The sequence below is a fragment of the Carcharhinus amblyrhynchos genome, chromosome 6 (assembly GCF_965287045.1).
Source record: "Carcharhinus amblyrhynchos chromosome 6, sCarAmb.v2.hapA, whole genome shotgun sequence".
Lineage (NCBI taxonomy): Eukaryota > Metazoa > Chordata > Chondrichthyes > Carcharhiniformes > Carcharhinidae > Carcharhinus > Carcharhinus amblyrhynchos.
In genome coordinates this window covers 50,328,078-50,347,825 of record NC_137329.1, presented here as the reverse complement: position 1 = coordinate 50,347,825, position 19,748 = coordinate 50,328,078, and positions in this window count along the sequence as shown.

The window sequence follows — 19,748 nt, the reverse complement described above, 5'->3', positions numbered from 1 at the left end:
ATAGGCTGGGCGAATGGGCCAGGAAATGGCAAATGGAATTTAATGTTGGCAAGTGTGAGGTGGTCCACTTTGGTAGGAAGAATGGTAGGAAGGACTATTACTTACGTGGCGAAAAACTGCAGCAGGCGACGGTGCAGAGGGACCTCGGGGTCCTTGTGCATGAGTCGCAAAAACCCAGCCTGCAGGTGCAGCAGGTGGTCAGGAAGGCGAATGGGATGCTGGCCTTCATAGCGAGGGGGATTGAATATAAAAGTAGGGAGGTCTTGCTGCAGCTGTATAGGGCATTGGTGAGGCCGCAGCTGGAGTACTGTGTGCAGTTTTGGGCGCCGCACCTGCGCAAGGATATTTTGGCCTTGGAGGGAGTGCAGAGGAGGTTTACTAGGCTGATACCGGAGTTGAGGGGGTTGAGCTATGAGGAGAGGCTGAATAAACTAGGCTTGTACTCGTTAGAGTTTAGAAGAATGAGGGGAGATCTCATTGAGACGTATAAGATGATGAATGGGATGGATAGGATAGAGGTGGAAAGACTCTTCCCGCTCAAAAAAGACAGTAGGACTAGGGGGCACAGCCTCAAGATAAAGGGGGGGCGGTTCAGAACGGAGTTGAGGAGGAACTTCTTCACTCAAAGGGTGGTGAATCTCTGGAATTCTCTGCCCGTTGAAGTGGTGGAGGCTGCCTCGCTAAATATTTTTAAGAAGCGGGTTGATGGGTTTTTGATAAGAGAGGGGATTAAGGGTTATGGGGAGAGGGCGGGAAAGTGGAACTGAGCCACGACAGATCAGCCATGATCTTATTGAATGGCGGGGCAGGCTCGAAGGGCCAGATGGCCTACTCCTGCTCCTATTTCTTATGTTCTTATGTTCTTATGTTCTAAATGGGGACCCCTTATTTTGAAACATTGGCTCTCAGTTCTAGAATAGATAGCAGAGCTGCATAGAGCAGGAGGGGAAAGTAATCTCAGGTTGGATAATTGATCTATGTCACATTAACAGATATTACCCAGGTCAGTGCTCAGGCAATGTTACGGGCCTCACCTACCCTGGAAAAGGACAATAAAATTGGCTAACGCCCCTGCTGTGAATTGCTGTCCAGTGGTCCCTGCTGACAGTAATGTCTGTGAATATCAGGGGATTATAGGTTCAGAATTGGCTGTGATGAAGCCTTCATGATCAAGTATCCTGTCCACACTCTCTGTCAAGGCTGACAACAAATACCACACGAGCCACTTGGGAGAGGCATATATGGAAACAGAACGGAAGAGGATTCAATGCCTTCAGAAAAGGGTGAGGGGTGAGGGTAAGAAATTACTGCCTGATAAACTGTTCAGGAATAGGTAAGGTGAATTTGCAAAATAGCAATTACATGGCATTGTATTACTTTTGGTGAAAGCTCGATCAACTTGGCAGCTTTACAAAATACGTTATAATTAGCCCTGGTTTGCGACCTGTTCATCAGTGCAGACAGATATAAGCAAGTTTTCATTGGAAACACTGGCCCGCCTTTGCTTCAGCAATAAAGATAAACAGCCTTATTGTGCAGTAACCCTGACTGGAGATTGCTAAACACCATCCTTGCTGATGGATAACATTGTAATGATGATTAATGACAATAATGAGTTCTGCCTTTATGCATAATGGCCTCTTTAATTTGACTGGTACCTTTAATAATTTAAGCTGCTGTAAGAATTCATCTTCTTCATTTTTCTATTTCATTCTGCATCAATTTGTGACATATGCAAATCGCTTTTCCCAAAGGCAAAATATTACATTTCAGTGTGCGGAATAATAATCATACATCACAGATCCAAAAAGATGAAAATAGTTTGATCTCTTTGCCGATAACCCTAGGTTGTGTCGAGATCACATACGTAGTATTGTATTGAGATTAAGCTTCATGTACAAATAAAATATATAAGCGTGTTTATATATATAAATGGTAAAGGAAATTCAAAGATAGGTTTTCCTGCATTGCAATCATTCTAAGAAGAACTTAATTGGCTGTAAATCACTTTGACAATCCTAAGATTGTCAAAGGTGCTACTTAAATACAAACTTTTCTTTTTCTGTGCTGGTGTTAAGTCACTTCTTTTATGCTGAGCTACACCTGGATGAATTTTCACTTTTAGCCTTTGTTATGTAGGTCAGACAACTCCTACTTATGCTGAAGGCTGTTTCTGGGAGGTTATGAAATTGTGCTGCGGTGATTTATAGGGTTGTTGCAGCCAGTTTAGAGGAGACCACAGCCCCCCACTCCAAAAAAGCCTATTGTGGAAACAAACATATCTGGCAAAAGAAGTGCCAGATTTGCTGATAGGAGTTGTGAAGGATGCAACTTGCAGGAAGGAGGCACAGGAAGTGCTGTCTTATGGTCCTGTTTGGCACTCCAAGCCTCCCAGCCCAGTGGAGAGCAGTCAGATTTCATGTTATCTCTACTACCTTGTAGATTTGGAAGTAAGTTTGCTGAAGCATGTGGGCAGACTTCAGGAAGGTGATTTTAGCTCTCTGCAGACCAGTGCTGTTCTTTAATGGCACACCAATCTCTGTGGTGCCGATCAGATCAGGGTGGGCTCTGGCACTAGGGGAGCAGATCAGGGTGGGCTCTGACATTAGGGGAACAGATCAGGACGGGCTCTGACACTGGGGGAACAGATCAGGATGGGCTCTGACACCAGGGGGTAAAAGGTGGGTCAAAAGGAGCATTAACACAGCATGGACAGATTGGGTTAATTGGCCAGTTTCTGTGGTTACACTTTGCAATCCAGGACAAAGTAGTCTGTTTAATTGGCACCATCTCTATGTCATGTTAAACATTCACTTCTTCCACCACAAATGCACAGCAGCAGCAGCATGTACCATCTAAAAGATAAACAACAGCAACACACCATAGCTCCTTCCACAGCACTTTCCAAACTTGCAACCTCTATCATTTAGAAAATAAAGAGCAGCAGAAGCCTGGGAAAGCTATGACCTGCAAGTCCCTCTTCAATCACACACCATCCTGACCTGGAACTATATTGTCATCCTTCGTCGTTCCTGTTGAAAAATCATGAAATATCATTTGAAAAGAGCACTGTACCTACATCACGTGGACTACAATTCAAGAAGACAACTCAGAACCACCTGTCAAGGGTACCTAGGAATGGGAAATATAAGCTGGCCTAACAGCAATGCCCACATCTCACGAACAAATATAAAAATAAGATGGCCAAAGAATGCAATCCACAGGATTTTCCCCTTCAGCCTGAGTTTAGAATGGAAACAATTACTTCTTTATCTTCTTAGTTATAGCCAAAGCAGAAGCCATGTCAACTCAGCACAACACAAGGAGATGCAGAGCCATTTCAATCCTAAGGAATTCTCCACTGAGACACAACAGCTAACACTTATTCCTTCCATTAGGAAATCAATTAAATGAAGTAATAACTTAGCTTTCATCATACATATGTCCTTCTCTATCGTCATCTAAAAGCACATATTATGGTCACTATTGCCTAAATATTCCCTTACTTCTACTTTGCATACCTGTTCTGGTTCGTTCCCCATAATTAGATTCAAATGGAATTTTCCTTTGTTGGATATTTCACACATTGGATTAGAAAGTAGTCCAGTACACATTGTAAGACTTACGTTTCCTTAACACTTTGTCAATCTATCTGTCCAATTGATGTCAGGTAGTTGAAATCCCTTATGTTCATTATTTTGTGCTTTTCACTTAATTCCCTATTTGTCTCCATATTTCATATCCACATTATACACCTTTGTCTAAAATAAGTGTGGTGCAAATGATTGTCTTAAAACAAAAGCAACATAAGTATTAGCCAGAAAATGGACATTGTGATGGGTGAGATTTTAACTCAATTAAAACCCATCCTTTTGCACAGAAATAAAATTGGGCTTGCTATTTTTGGTCACTTAACTGTACAAAGGTGCAAGAAGACCCCTTTTCAGACAATTTAGATTATTGAAGTGAACATAAATGGGTCTTTTTCTGGTTGCCAGGATGAACAAATATGTGCCACAGGGATCATTGCTGAGACTTCAAGCTTTTACAATTTGTGTTGGATGAAGGGACTGAAGGTATGGTTGCAAAGTTAGCTGACAGTGCAAGGATAGGTAGGAAAGTAAATTGTGAAGAGGACTTAAGGAAGTTACAAAGGGACATAGAGAGGTTAAGTGAATGAGCAAAGATCTAACAAATGGGCTATGATGTGGGAAAATGTGAAATGGTCCATTTTAGCAGGAAGAATAAAAAATAAGGTTGTTACCTAAATGGCAATTGCAGATTGCAGAGACCTGGGTGTCCTCATGCAGGAATCACAAAAGACTAGCATGCAGATATAGAAAGTAATTAGGAAAGCTTGTATAATGTTATGATTCTTTGCAAGGGGAATTGATTACAAAAGTCAGGAGGTTATGCTTTAATTGTTTTGGCACTGGTGAGACCACATTTGGAGTACTATGTATCGTATTGGTCTTCTTATTTAAGGAAAAATGTGGATGTGTTAGAAGCAGTTCAGAGAATGTTTATTAGACTAATACCTGGAATAGGCAGGTTGTTTTATGATAAAAGATTAGACAGGTTAAGCTTGGTACTCACTGGAACTTAGAAAAGTAAGAGGTGACTTAATTGAAATATTTATGACCCAGAGAGCCCTTAATAAGGTAGATGGGAGAGGATGTTTCCTCTTGTGGGAAAATCCAGAACTAGGGGCCACTATTTAAAACTAAGGGGCTACTCATTTAAAATCAAGATAAGGAGAATTTTTTTCTCTGAGGGTGATGAGTCTCTGGAACTCTCTCCCTCAAAAGGCCACCGTGAAAGAATGGCCTATTCCAGGCAGGCACAGAAGGTCTTTAGGCCTGCCTGGAGCCCTGGCCTCCTGATCTGCCACCAAGAAGGTACATTCAAGTACCTAAACTGGTCACCAACCACCTTTGGTTCCAGCCACAACAGGGGCTAAATGTCAAGCTCCCTCTTAACCATGAACTTTTCTAAAATGTAGGAGTCAGTACCACAGCACTCAGGCATGGAGACCAAAAGGCAGTAGAAGCAGTGTCTTTGAATATTTTTAAGGCAGAGCTGGATAGATTTTTGACTAACAAGGGGCTGAAAAGCTATCAGGGATAGGCAAGCATTTTAAGGGTGTGGTTACAATCAGAACGGCCATGATCTTATTTAATGGCTGAGCAGGGTCAAAGGGCTGAGTGGCCTACTTCTGCTTTTAATTCATATGTTCATATGTTCATAGGTTCATTTTAATCGTAGGGTCAGGCTAACTAGGAAAGTGTTATATATGACCTTCTGTTTCTTGGAAAGTATTGTATTTTCATGACATTTGGTATCTTTATCATGATGCAGTTATTTTAAATATAAAAAAAGTAAGTATTGGCCTTGTCCCAAACATTTTATCATTTCATAATGTATGGATGTTGCTGGCTAGCTAATCATATATTGCCCATCCCTAATTGCCCTTGAGGAGGTCATGATCCAATTTCTTGAGCTGCTGCAATCTGTGTGTTACAGGTTATATATCATGTTATTAGGAAAGGAGTTCCAGGATTTTAAGCCAATGACAATGAAGGAACAGCGATATAGTTACAAATCAGGATAGTAAGTGACCTGGAGTGGAGCACGCAGCTGGTGGTGTTCCTAGGCCTGCTGCCTTTATCCTTCTAGATGTTAGTTGCCATGCGTTTGACAGATGCTGTTTAAGAAGCCTTGGTGAGTTACTGCAATGCAACTTGTAGACATTGTGTTTGATACAAGTGTAAATATTAAGTTAGCATGGGTGGCATGGTAGTTAGCACTGCTGCCTCACAGCGCTGGGTTCAATTCCTAAATTGGGTCACTGTCTGTGAGGAGTCTGCAAGTTCTCCCCGAGTCTGCGTGGGTTTCCTCTGAGTGTTTCGGTTTCCTCTCATAGTCCAAAAGTTGTGCTGGTTAGGTGCATTAGCCATGCTAAATTCTTCCTCAGTTTACCCAGACAGGCAATGGGGTGTGGCGACTAGGGGATTTTTACTGCAATGTAAGCCTACTTGTGACACTAATAAATAAATTTTGCAACTGACTTGGAGACTGATGGCCTAACTCAGTTATAGAAATGATGAGGAACTTGGTCAAGATGCTTGCTAACTGTTGTTCATACGGTGGAAGTCAACCCCAGGCATATTTGCAATTGATGCTGCATAACAGGAGGTACGGGTACAGCTGACTTCCTTTGTGTGCCTCTTTTCATCTCCTTCCTCTGATATGAATGGGAAATGTTGAAAGTAATTTCCATATCTCATTCTGAAATTACCATTTAAACAGAATGACAGCATAACTATCTCATTAAGTAGTAATGTTCATAGCCTTTAACATGCAATTTAAATGGGTGTCAGTACTGGGTAGATCTGTGTCTGCAACACAGAAAATTCAAGCTTCATCATAAAACCCTCATTAGCATGAAATATGTATGTTTTTTCTTCTCTATCCAAACAGATTAGCCCTCTCTTTCTGAGGCATTGTCACCATTTAACAATACAATTATTTGTTACAGTCCTGTTTACTTCAAACTCAAAACATTTAGATGTCCCTTGGGTGTTAACTAATAAACCAAACTGCCACCCGTAGTTACATTTATGGGATATAATGTTATAAATTCTACCCAGATTCATTTTGACTGAGCGCTCATCTTTCCTACAACTCAGAATGTGCCAAATATTGAGGGGAACAATAAGAAGACCCAGAAAAAAACAGATGACCCCTGTTGTTAACTCCATCTCACTACTATTCTTCAAATGATTATGCTTATCTTCAGTATGTGAATTGAAAGTACTCTCAGGTCAAGTCTCTGGCTGTAAATGAAGCAACTTAACTCAGAACACTCACAAGAGAATCTTGCATTGCAAGATTGCCTGCAAAATCTTTGCCACAATCTTTCTAAACCATTTAGTGCAAAGCTTTGACCAGGATCTGCTGCCAAAGAGTCAGTGCAGTTTCAGAAAAGCCATGAAACCATTCATATGATGCTTGCAGTTTAGGCAGCTCCAGGAGAAATGTCAAGAACAAAACATGGAACTCTCGAGCATGTTTGTTAACCTGACCAAGACCTTTGACACAATCAAACATGAATGCTTATAGAACATAATTGAGAAATTTGGTTCCTCTGAGAAATTCATAAGAACATAAGAAATAGGAGCAGGAGTATCTAGCCCTTCGAGCCTGCCCCGCCATTCAACAAGACCATGGCTGATCTGAAGTGGATCAGTTTCACTTCTCCGCTTTCTCCCCATAACCCTTAATTCCCTTGTCTACCAGAAACCTATCTACCCGTGACTTAAATATATTCAGCGAGGTAGCCTCCACAACTTCAATGGGTAGAGAATTCCAGAGACTTGAGTGAAGAAGTTCCTTCTCAACTCCGTTCTAAAGTGCCCCACCCCACCTTATTTTGAGGCTGTGCCCTCTAGTTCTGCTATCCTTTCTAAGTGGGAAGAATCTCTCCACCTCTACCCTATCTATCCCCTTCATTATCTTATACGTCTCTGTAAGATCCCCCCTCAACCTTCTAAACTCCAACGAGTACAGACCCAGTCTATTCAATCTCTCTTCATAGGCCAACCCCCTCATCTCCGGTATCAGCCTAATGAACCTTCCCTGCATTCCCTCCAAGGCCAAAATATCCTTTCGCAAATGCGGCGACCAAAACTGCACACAGTACTCCAGTTGTGGCCTTACCTTTGCAGCAAGACCTCCTTGCTTTTATTTTCTATCCCCCTCGCTATAAAGGCCAACATTCCATTCGCCTTCTTGATCACCTGCTGCACCTGCAGACTGGGTTTTTGCGACTCGTGCACAAGGACCCCCAGGTCCCTCTGCACTGTAGCATGCTGCATCTCTTCGCTCTTTAAATAATAATCCCTCCACTATTATTTCTACCAAAGTGGACAACCTCACATTTGCTAACATTATACTCCATCTGCCAGGTCCTTGCCCACTCGCTTAGCCTATCCAGATCTCTCTGCAAACTTTCCACACCCTCCACGCAATTTGCTTTTCCACTCATCTTCGTGACATCAGCAAATTTTGTTACCTTACACTCAGCCCCCTTCCCCAGATCGTCTATATAAATGGTAAATAGTTGAGGCCCCAGCACTGATCCCTGCGGCACTCCACTACTCACCAACTGCCAAGCAGAATAGTACCCATTGATTCCAACTCTCTGCTTCCTGTTAGACAACCAATCCTCTATGCATGCTAACACCTTACCCCCAACTCCATGCACCCTAACCTTTTGCAGCAACCTTTTATGAGGCACCTTATCAAATGCCTTCTGGAAATCTAAAAACACCACATCCACCGGTTCCCCTCTGTCTTCCGCACTAGTCACATCCTCATAGAAATCCAATAAATTTATTAAACACGACTTCCCTTTCACGAATCGTGCTGCGTCTGCTTGATCAAACCATTCTTTTCTAGGTGTCTTGCTATTTCTTCTTTGATGACGGATTCTAGCATTTTTCCAACTACAGACGTTAAACTAACTGGCCTATAATTCCCTGCCTTTTTTCTGCTACTTTTTTTAAACAGCGCCGTAACATTAGCTGCTTTCCAATCTTCCGGCACTTCCCCAGAGTCCGGCGAATTTTAGTAAACAATTACCAAGGCATCCGCTATCACCTCTGCCATTTCCCTCAGAACCCTGGGATGCATTCCATCCAGTCCCAGGGACTTGTCTATCTTCAGTCCCATTAGTCTATCAAGCACTACCTCTCTAGTGACAGTAATTGCATTAAGGACCTCATCTCTTACCATCCTACTATCTTTAATATTCAGCAAGCTATTTGTGTCCTCCTCCATGAAGACCGACACAAAAAACTTATTTAAAGCCTCAGCCGTTTCCTCGTTACCCACCGTTAAATCCCCCCTCTCGTCCTCCAAGGATCCAACATTCACTCTAGCCAGTCTCCTTTATATATTTGTAAAAACTTTTACTATCATTTTTAATATTTAGAGCTAGTTTATTTTCATACTCTATTTTTCCTTTCTTTTTCACTTTCTTAGTCATTCTTTGTTGTTTTGTAAATCTTTCCCAATCTTCTAATCGCCCACTATTTTTAGCCGCTCTGAACTCATCAGCTTTTAATTTAATACTCTCCTTTATTTCCTTCGATAACCATGGCTGGTTAACTCTACTCTTACAGTCCTTCTTTACCATCTGAATATATTTCTGCTGAGTACTAAAAAAGATCTCCTTAAAAATCGTCCACTGTTCCTCAGCTGTCCTACCAACCAATGTGCCCCCAATCTACATTCGCCAATTCCGCTCTCATCCTATCATACTCCCCTCTGTTCAAACAGAGGACACAGGATTGGGACCCTACTTTCTCATCCTCCATCTGCATCAAAAATTCAACCATACTATGATCACTCGTCCCAAGAGGATCCCTCACAAGAAGATCCCTAATTCTGCCTGCCTCGTTACACAACACCAGATCTAAGATAGCTCGCTCCCTCATAGGTTCCATCACATACTGTTCAAGGAAACTATCCCGACAGCATTCCAAGAACTCTTCCTCAAGCCCACCGCGTCCGACTTGGGTCAACCAATCAATATGCAGATTAAAATCCCCCATAATTATCGCCGTTCTGTTTTTGCACGCATCAATTATTTGTTTGTTTATAGCCCGCCCCACCTCAAAGTTATTATTTGGGGGCCTATAGACCACACCCACCATGTCTTTCTCCCCTTACTATACCTTATCTCCACCCACAACGATTCCATGTTTTGCTCTTTGGAGCCTATATCTTCTCTAACTACCGCCCTGATATTGTCCTTTATTCATGATGTGGGTATGCCGGCGTTGGACTGGCGTAAACACAGTAAAAAGTCTGACAACACCAGGTTTTAGTCCAACCTATTTATTTGATAATATACTCACAAGCTTTCGGGGTTAGTCCCTTCGTCAGGTGAATGGAGAGTTCTGGCCTCAGACAGAGCATATAAAGCACAGACAGTTTAGAGATTACTGATTAGAATGCGAATCCTTACACCTAACCTGCTGTTCAAGACCTGAAGTGGCTGATAATGTGAGTGGAAGGAGCACTGATCACAGTTTAAAGAGATGTGTATTGTCTCCAGACAGTACAGTAAGTGAGGTTTTGCAAACCCAGGCAAGTCACGGGGGTTACAGATAGTGCGACATGAACCCAAGATCCCTGTTGAGACCGTCCTCATGTGTGCGGAACTTGGCTATCAGTCTCTGTTCAGCGACTCTGCGCTGTCGTGTGTCGTGAAGGCCGCCTTGGAGAATGCTTACCCGAAGGTCAGAGGCTGAATGCCCGTGGCGAACACTTCAGTGGTCACGGGCATTCAGCCTCTGACCTTCGGGTAAGCATTCTCCAAGGCGGCCTTCACGACACACGACAGCGCATAGTCGCTGAACAGAGACTGATAGCCAAGTTCCGCACACATGAGGACGGTCTCAACAGGGATCTTGGGTTCATGTCGCACTATCTGTAACCCCCGTGACTTGCCTGGGTTTGCAAAACCTCACTTACTGTACTGTCTGGAGACAATACACATCTCTTTAAATTGTGATCAGTGCTCCTTCCACTCACATTATCAGCCACTTCAGGTCTTGAACAGCAGGTTAGGTGTAAGGATTCGCATTCTAATCAGTAATCTCTAAACTGTCTGTGCTTTATATGCTCTGTCTGAGGCCAGAACTCTCCATTCACCTGACGAAGGGACTAACCCTGAAAGCTTGTGAGTATATTATCAAATAAATAGGTTGGACTAAAACCTGGTGTTGTCAGACTTTTTACATTGTCCTTTATTAACAGAGCTACCCAACCTCCTTTTTCCTCCCATCTATCCTTCTTAAATGCCTGATACCCCTGGATATTCAGTTCCCAGTCCCGGTCACCCTGCAATCACATTTCCGTAATGGCCACCAGATCATATCCATTTGTGCTGATTTGCGCCATCAGCTCATTCACTTTGTTCCGAATGCTTCGTGCATTCAGATAAAGTGTCTTTATACCAGCCTTTATCTGGACCTTATTTGTAAAAACGCTACTAACCTCTCTCGTGCCCCCTACTCCTTTAATTAGCGGAACATCCTCAACATTACCCTGCAAACGTACCCTCTCCTTTACTTTAGATTTTGTAATTTCCCCCACGCCGGCACCCTCCCCCTCACTATTAGTTCATCATAGTGATTCAACAAAGCCATAAGTGCTTGTGCATATCCAGGATGATGGGTTTTCCAACCCATTCCCAACCATTTGTGGAACAGGGCTGCATAGTAGTACCAATCCTCTTCAGCGTGTTGATCTCTGCTATGAACTCCAATGCTTTCCATTGGAGTGATTGTAGAATCTGCCCACTCACCTTCAATGAGGACATCCCTGACAACTGGTTTAAGTTCAAAAAGGAACAGCATGTATACTGCCAGCCAGCCTCACTAATAAATCAATGAAGTACAAACACATATGCTGTTGAATCTAGCAGGCCCAAGGTAGCCGAAAAATCTAAATCCTTCATCTTTAAGAGAAAAGGAAGACCATGACGGCCCTGAGATACTACTAAAAAAATTTTAATAGCGTGCGCATCCATGAAAAATGTCATCATGGACAGATATGTTAACACCACTAACTAGAAACTCAGTAATAACTCAGTACAATGATATGCCCAAAACTGAAAATTCTAGCAAAAAAGTGCAAACTCAACACGCTCACTGATAAATTCATAAGAGACCATAAAGTGTGTGGAATACACAACATTGTGTGCAAAAATTTGCTCCATGATAAATACCTTACATGAGAATCTGCCATTACTTTCTGCAGTTGAAGAGAAACACTGAGGAATTGAGGATAGAAATGGCAGCTTTCTAGGTACAGAACACGCTCTGCCCAAATGGCAGTGGACAGCACCCACAAACAAGAAGCACATGCATCACATTTAATAAGCATTGAAATAACTGCAAGAAATGGAATCATTTTGCCAAGTGTTGCATGTCAAAGACACAGCAACTTGCCACCACAAGTCACATCACAGCTGACTATCCCTCTGAAGTGCAGAACATGAAAAATGTGAACAAGCTGGAAGTAAATCCAAACAACCAGAGCATCAAATCCCTTGAGATATTCTACTGCCAAAGTATAAATTTCATCACAGGGTAGTGTCCTAGGCCCAAACATCTTCAACTGCTTTATCAATGATCTTCCATTCGAAGGTCAAGAGTAGGATATTTTATATGATTGCACAATGTTTAGCACCATTCATGACTCCACAAATACTGAAGCAGTCCAAATGCAGCAAAACCTGGACAATATCCAGGTTGGGCTGACAAGTGGCAAGTTACATTTGCACCACACAAGTGACAGGAAATGACCATCTCAAACAAAAGAAGCTCTAACCCTTGACATTCAATGGCATTATCATTGTTGAATCCCTCACTTTCAACATCTTGGGGATTCCATTGACCAAAGACATGCAGGTTAGGTGAATTGGCCGTGCTAAATTTCCCCTTCATGTCCCAAGATGTTTCCTTTTGATTTCATTTCATTTATTATTATCACATGTAATGGGATTCAGTGAAAAGTATTGTTTCTTGCACAACAATACAGACAAAACATACTGTTCATAGAGAAGGAAAGAAGAGGGTGCAGAATGTAGTGTTACAATCATAAGTAGGGTATAGAATGAGTTAGGTCCATTCAAAAGTTTTTTGGCAGTAGGGAAAAAGTTGTTCGTGAGTCGACATGATCTGAGACTTCAGTATCTTTTTCCCAATAGAAGAAGGTGGAAGAGAGAATGTCCAGGGTACATAGGGTCCTTGATTATGCTGGCTGCTTTTCTGAGGCAACGGGATGTGTAGACAGAGTCAATGGATGGGAGGCTAGTTTGCATGATGGACTGAGCTACATTCACTATTCTTTGTAGTTTCTTGCAATCTTTGCCAGAACAGGAGCCATACCAAGCTATGACGCATCCAGAAAGGATACTTTCTATGGTGCATCTGTAAAAATTGGTGAGAGATGTTGTGGACATGCCAAATTTCCTTAGCCTCCTAAGAAAGCAGAGGCATTGGTGAGCTTTCTTAACTATAGTGTTAGCATGGAGGGATCAGGACAAGTTGTTGGTGATCTGGCACCTAGAAACTTGAAGCTCTCAAACATTTCCACTTCATCACCGTTGATATAGACAGGGGCATTTCCTCCACTACACTTTCTGAGGTTGATGATTATCTATGTAGATTAGATGGATTAGCCATACATGTGTGCAGTTACATGGATAGGGCAGGGGAGAGGGCCGAGGTCAAATACCCTGTCAGACAGTTTGTGCAGACCTGATGGGCTTAAAGACCACCTTCTGAACTGTAGGGATTCTATGATTCTATGAAATTGAACTGGACTAGCCAAAGAAATACTGTGGCTACCAGAGCAAGTCAAAGGCTAGGAATCCTGCAGTGAGTAACTCACCTCCTGACCCTGCAAAGCCTGCCCACCAATTATAAAGCACAAGTCAGGAATGCAGTGGAGCACTCTCCACTTGCTTGGATGAACATAAGAACATAAGAAATAGGAGCAGGAGTAGGCCATCCAGCCCTTCGAGCCTGCCCCGCCATTCAATAAGATCATGGTTGATCTGTCGTGTCTCAGTTCCACATTCCCGCCCTCTCCCCATAACCCTTAATCCCCTCGCTTATCAAAAACCCATCAACCCGCGTCTTAAAAATATTGAGCGAGACAGCCTCCACCACTTCAACGGGCAGAGAATTCCAGAGATTCACCACCCTTTGAGTGAAGAAGTTCCTCCTCAACTCCGTTCTAAACCGCCCCCCCTTTATCTTGAGGCTGTGCCCCCTAGTCCTACTGTCCTTTCTGAGCTGGAAGAGCCTCTCCACCTCTATCCTATCCATCCCATTCATCATCTTATACGTCTCAATGAGATCTCCCCTCATCCTTCTAAACTCTAGCGAGTACAACGCCAACGCCAACAACATTCAGCAAGCTCGACACCATCCAGGACAAACCAACCCATTTGATTGCTACCCCTTCCACAAACATTCAATCCCTCCACCAGAACAGTAGCAGCCTTGCATACCATCTATAAGATACACTGCAAGAACTCACCAACGTTCTTTAGGCAGCATCTTCCAAACCCACGACCACTATCATCTATAGGGACAAGAACAGCAGATAACTGGAACACCACCACTCAGAGGTTCCCTTCCAAGTCACTCACCATCCTTACTTGGAAATATACCACATTCCTTCACTGTCATTGGATCAAAATCTTAGAACTTCCTCCCTTAGAGTACTTTGGTGTAACTACACCTCAGAGACTACAACAGTTCATGAAGGCAGTTGACCACCACCTTCTGAAGAGCAACTAGAAATGGGCAATAAATGCTGTACTAGCCAGCGACACTCACAATCCATAAATGAATGTTTAAAAAAATCACAGGGAAAGGTGGAATATATACAGGTGGCAAAGTGATTAGCACGGCTGCTTCACTGTGCCCGGGACCCAGGTTCAATTCCAATGTTGGATCACTGTCTATGGAATTTGGACTTTCTCCTGTGTCTGTATGGGTTTTCTCTGGGTACTCCGGTTTCCTCCTGCGGTCCAAAGATGCGTGAGTTAGGTTGATTGGCCATGCTAAATTGACTCTAGTGTCAGGAGGACTTGCAGGGAAAATGTGCGGGGTTACGGGAATAGGGCCTGGGGAGTATTGTGGTCAGTGTAGGCGAGATGAACCGAATAGCCTCCTTCTGCACTGTAGGGATTCTTTGATTCTATGATTCTATGACACACAATGTTAAACATTGCTCATGGCAATGCCAAACTTAAAGTCAAAATCAACACAGAATCAAAATGCGATGTATTATCAAAGCTGCTTCTGCAGGAAATCAAGTCCAGTGTTGCACTAGATTCCACCGACAAAATAAATCTCTCAGCAAATGGCGGACAAACCAGATGCATGGTAGGCATAGTCATCCTGCCCTGCACTCAGGGCAAGTTCCAGTTCCACATTGTCGATCAGGATGTCAAACCACTGCTGGATCACCAGGACAGCTTTGCACTGGGATTAATCCACCTTGAGCTGTATGTACACATTCTACAGCACCAAGCCGCAAGAGATGCTAGAGTACAAAGACCTGTTCAACTATGATATGATTGGGAAGTTGCCCGTTATATATCACATCAGGCTGAATAACTCAGTTAAACCTGCTGTCTGTACTCCATGAAGTATATTCCTTGCTAAGAAACAGAAGGTAGTCAGTGACTTGGATCAAATGACAAGACTGGGTGGCAGCTGATATTCCAGCTCCACTGATCACTGTGATCTACAAGTGTGGTAAAGAGCTATACCTCACCAGTGCCTTCTCTAGGGCTTACCTACCCACCACTAAAGATGCAGATCATGAGGAGAAGATTGATATTATGAAGATTCAAGTGCTGTTATCCCACAGAATTGAGGAATTCAAAGCTATCCTACAAGCCGATCACACATGCAGGCAGATCCATGACATCATCATGAAAGCATGGCTCATGATGCCAAGAGAGCTTCCTCACATGAATTTTTACACATTGACGGAGGATTTAACCAGACAGGAAAGGCTGATACTGCATGGCCAGGGGTTCATCATCCCCGGCTGTCTACAGAAGTACTACAACACCATCAAGAACGTCAGGGTTGGAAGCAACAAAGAGTGGGGCAAAAGAAGCAATGTACTGTCCCTCGATGTATGGTGACCTTGAGAGGGAAATGTCCAGATGTGCACCATGCAACATGCTCAAATCTCACCAAAACAAAGAATCACTGCACCTCCATGATGTCCCAGATCTTCCATTGTCACTCACTGCAGAGATATATATGAGTGAAATGCGAGACAACATCTGATTCTTGTTGATTCTTTCTCAGGTGGTTTGAAGATGAGTATTTATCAAACATGAAGAGAACCAGAGTAATTGGATAGCTGAAGAGACACCTTGCATGGCATTCCACAAAGGCCAATGAAGGACAACACCTCAAATCTCGTCTCCAGGGAGTTTAAGGACTTTGCACACAGTTGGGGCTTTGAACATATTACAAGCAGTCCCTAAAACCACAATCAAATGGTTTAGTGGAACCTGTATTCAGCAAAGCACCTCTTCGAAAAATGCCTCAGTGACAACACAGGCTTCTACACTGCACTGTTTAGTCTGTATAATCTTCCAAGAGAGGGTCTGCCCTGGTCAGCACAGGGAATGTTCTCCAGACGCACTAGAACCATGATCCTTGTTGCCAAAGCCCTGTTGCAACCCAAAGTGGAAACAAACATGAGGGGAAGCCCTTGTGAAACAGCGACAAAGAGGGAAAACATATAACTGTAATGGCCTCAAACTCTGCACTCTGGAGCCAAGCCTGGCAGTCAGAATGCAAACCACATACAGCTGTGACAACCTAGCAATGATCCACAGCCATGCCCCCCAACCAAACAGTTACGTGGTCACCACAGATGGTGCTCTACATGTCAGGAACTGACATCATCTGTTATAGGTACCTGAGCCACCAGTGCCAACTGCCACGGCGGTTGACACATTGAGTCCATGATCTGTGTCCCTTTCACCAGTGATGATGGAGTCCCCTCTTCTACCATTGCAGCAAACCCTAAAGCCACTGTGCACACTCCAGGCATGCCTGAATGTAAATGCCATGTAAACAAAAACCCTGGAGTATCTCAGGCACAGGCAACTGGTGTAATTATACTCTCAGTGGCTTAGCAGACAGAACCTCAAGTTCAAGGACTATATGTTGACTCAGATGTATACATGTTGTGATGATACTGTGCCTTTAAGAAATATATTTTAATCATGTTTCTCTGAAGGCTTTTCAAACAGGTCCAAGCATTTTATTGGCACCATTTTGTCTCCAACCGGTGTCCTCTAATTGTTACTAAAGCAACATAATGGACATCATGTTTATTTTTAATCTGGTTAAGGCAGTGTCCTGGGATTTTATGATTCTTTGGGAACTGCTGAGTGGAGCTTGATTTGGTATGATTGACAGGTCAGGTGATGACTGGGAACAGTCTTTTTCCACAGAAAAATCCAAGGTTTTGGTTTCATTTTTCTTGGATGCTGTTTGGACTTGAGAGAGAAAGCAATGTCTCGGTCTCTCTCTCTCTCTCCAAAAGTTCCAGGGAAACCTTAGAATTTTAGTCCAATATTGAAAGGACCAATTCACAACAGGTGTTAGAAAGCTGCAAAATCCAGCATCACATGAGCATATTTGCTTTTCGTGCCAAGTCTAGGAGGGGGTTTATGTTTGTGAGATGTTTGACTTGGAACATCATAGAGAGCTAGCTGTTAAGATTTATACTGTATCATGTTTGAATCATTTAATTGGCAAAAGTTATGCTAAATCCTTTTATTATTTTTTAACGGTGTTCTTAAATAAACTTTGTTTGATAAACTTCTTGCTGGGTCACTTGAATCACACCTGGAGTGAAGCCCCTTATGTTCACCCATGCCAAATTCAAATGAAAAACTTAGGCTCTAGGTTAACTTCACAAAACATCTTGAAGTTTCTGGCATGGGTCTTAACAATGAACTTTTTTTAAGAAAAGGGGAGTGGGGTGGGGAGAAGGAGTACGCTTGGGCTTTGTGCCAGGTTTGTTACCCCAGCTCACGTTGTATGTAATTTAAATGTTTTGTTATTGCATTCAACATTGTTCTTTGCATGCGAGTATGGATTGTCCCAACTAAAATAGGGAAGATATAGAATGTGCATTCAGATATATATTGCCGTGACCTGTAAACAGTAAGTGACGTGTTGGTAGCACAGGTGTTCTCACCAGTGTGGTTACAGGCACGCGACATGTAAGAGCTGCTCAAGATCTTTTAGTGAGCCCTTCAAATTGTATTCTTTACTCCTATACAATCCAGCAACTTTGCAGCGATCATAACATCAAAATCAGATATTGCATGGACAGGAAGCTTAACTCTGGGCAAAGATCTAAGGGCTTACTTTGTAATTTCATGTTTGCTGATGACTGTCCACCAGCTGCCAAAACTGGCCATGCAATGTAGAATGGACTTTTTCTCCAATGCATGCAACAACTTTGGCCTTAGAATCAGTGCAAAGAAAGCTAAAGTAATATACTTGCTTACTCCAGGAAAGCCCTTTCTCGAACACAAGGCTTCAATCCATGACCAGAACTTGTCGGCTATGGATAGGTTTGCTTACCCTGGCTGCGCACTCTCACAAATTGTGTATATTAATGACAAGCCACATGCAAGAATTGCCAAAATGGATATAACCAGTGGTAGACTTCAAACATCAGTCTCAGAATGAAGAGCTTATCTACCAAATTGAAAGCCTATTGAGCAATAATCTTGCCCACTCTGCTCCACATGAGAGACTTAGGCTGTACACTAGCCAATTTCACTTGAGCTGCCTTCAGAGGTTTCTGGAGACCAGAGCACAAGACAAAATACCAACCATTGAGATGATTACCTGAGCTGGCATGTCACACATCCACAGCATATTGAGATAGTCACTTTTGAGTTTGGCTGGTCATGTAGCCAAAATGCCTGATACTCACAAAAGCAAATCTTTTGTGGAGATCTTTGCTAGGATTCTCTGGCCTTCCCATAGCATTTTTCTTGGCAGTGGGAGGTGATGTGCCATGGGCCTTTTGGGGGATGTTCATGTCTCACCGTTGTCAATGAATTTTTCATTGATTCCGTCCCACGCCGCTGGGAAACATGCAGCGGGGGTGCACCATCAACAAGACCAGAAAGTCCTGCTGGTTTAAAGAGCCAGAAGATTTCACCCGATGAGTCTGTGATGCGTTCTCATAGCAGTCAAAGGAAATGCTATAATGACACTCTGAAAGAGTTTTGACATCAATCTCAGGTCCAAGGAGTAACTTCCACACCATCATTGCACGTGATGCAACCAAATTAAAGACAATGCAACCTTCTTTGGAAGCAAATACATATCAGAAGCAGAGAGAAAACTCAAGGAAAGGAAATCCCAAACCAATAACTCGCAGAAAACATAATCATTTGCAGTATCCTGTACTATTTGCAACAGAACTTCCTAGGACCAGATCAGCCTTGTTGACATTTATATACCCACTGGAATCTTACCAAGTGCCACCGTGATGAAAATAAAATAAATTAAACACATTTACTTTGCACTATATTTAATATGTAACATACAAATAATTATGTTGCAGATGAATCCGGAGTAGTTAAAATTCTGGGATGTCCCCTTAGGACAGACAGATGATCCATAATGCTGTACTTCTACCAAGGTAATGCCTGAGTAGCATATCCCTTTGTGGTTGCTTGAGGTTTGTGAACCTGTGTTCAGCTGCTAGGAAAGTTTGACATTGTACCTCATTGGCAATTGATTTAAATTTTCTGATCTAAGACAGAAAAAAGGACATTAAAAAAGTGTTCTTGGAATGTGGGCATCGCTACCATGGGCAGCATTTATTTCTGACCTCTACTTGCACTTTAAAAGGGGATAGTGAGCCTTCCTCTTGAATGGTCACAGTCCATGCTGAAATCACACAAAGACGTTGTGGCATTTGCCATTTCCATGCAACAAGTGTTGGTACCTCCCCACCAGAGTACAACAAATTTAACATTTGTGAAATACACGCTAACCTGCACTTAATTTTATTATTCTTGGAATTTGCATTTGTTTAAGTTTAGCTTTTCTTATTGCTGTGGCTGAAGAAAAATATCATGTCAC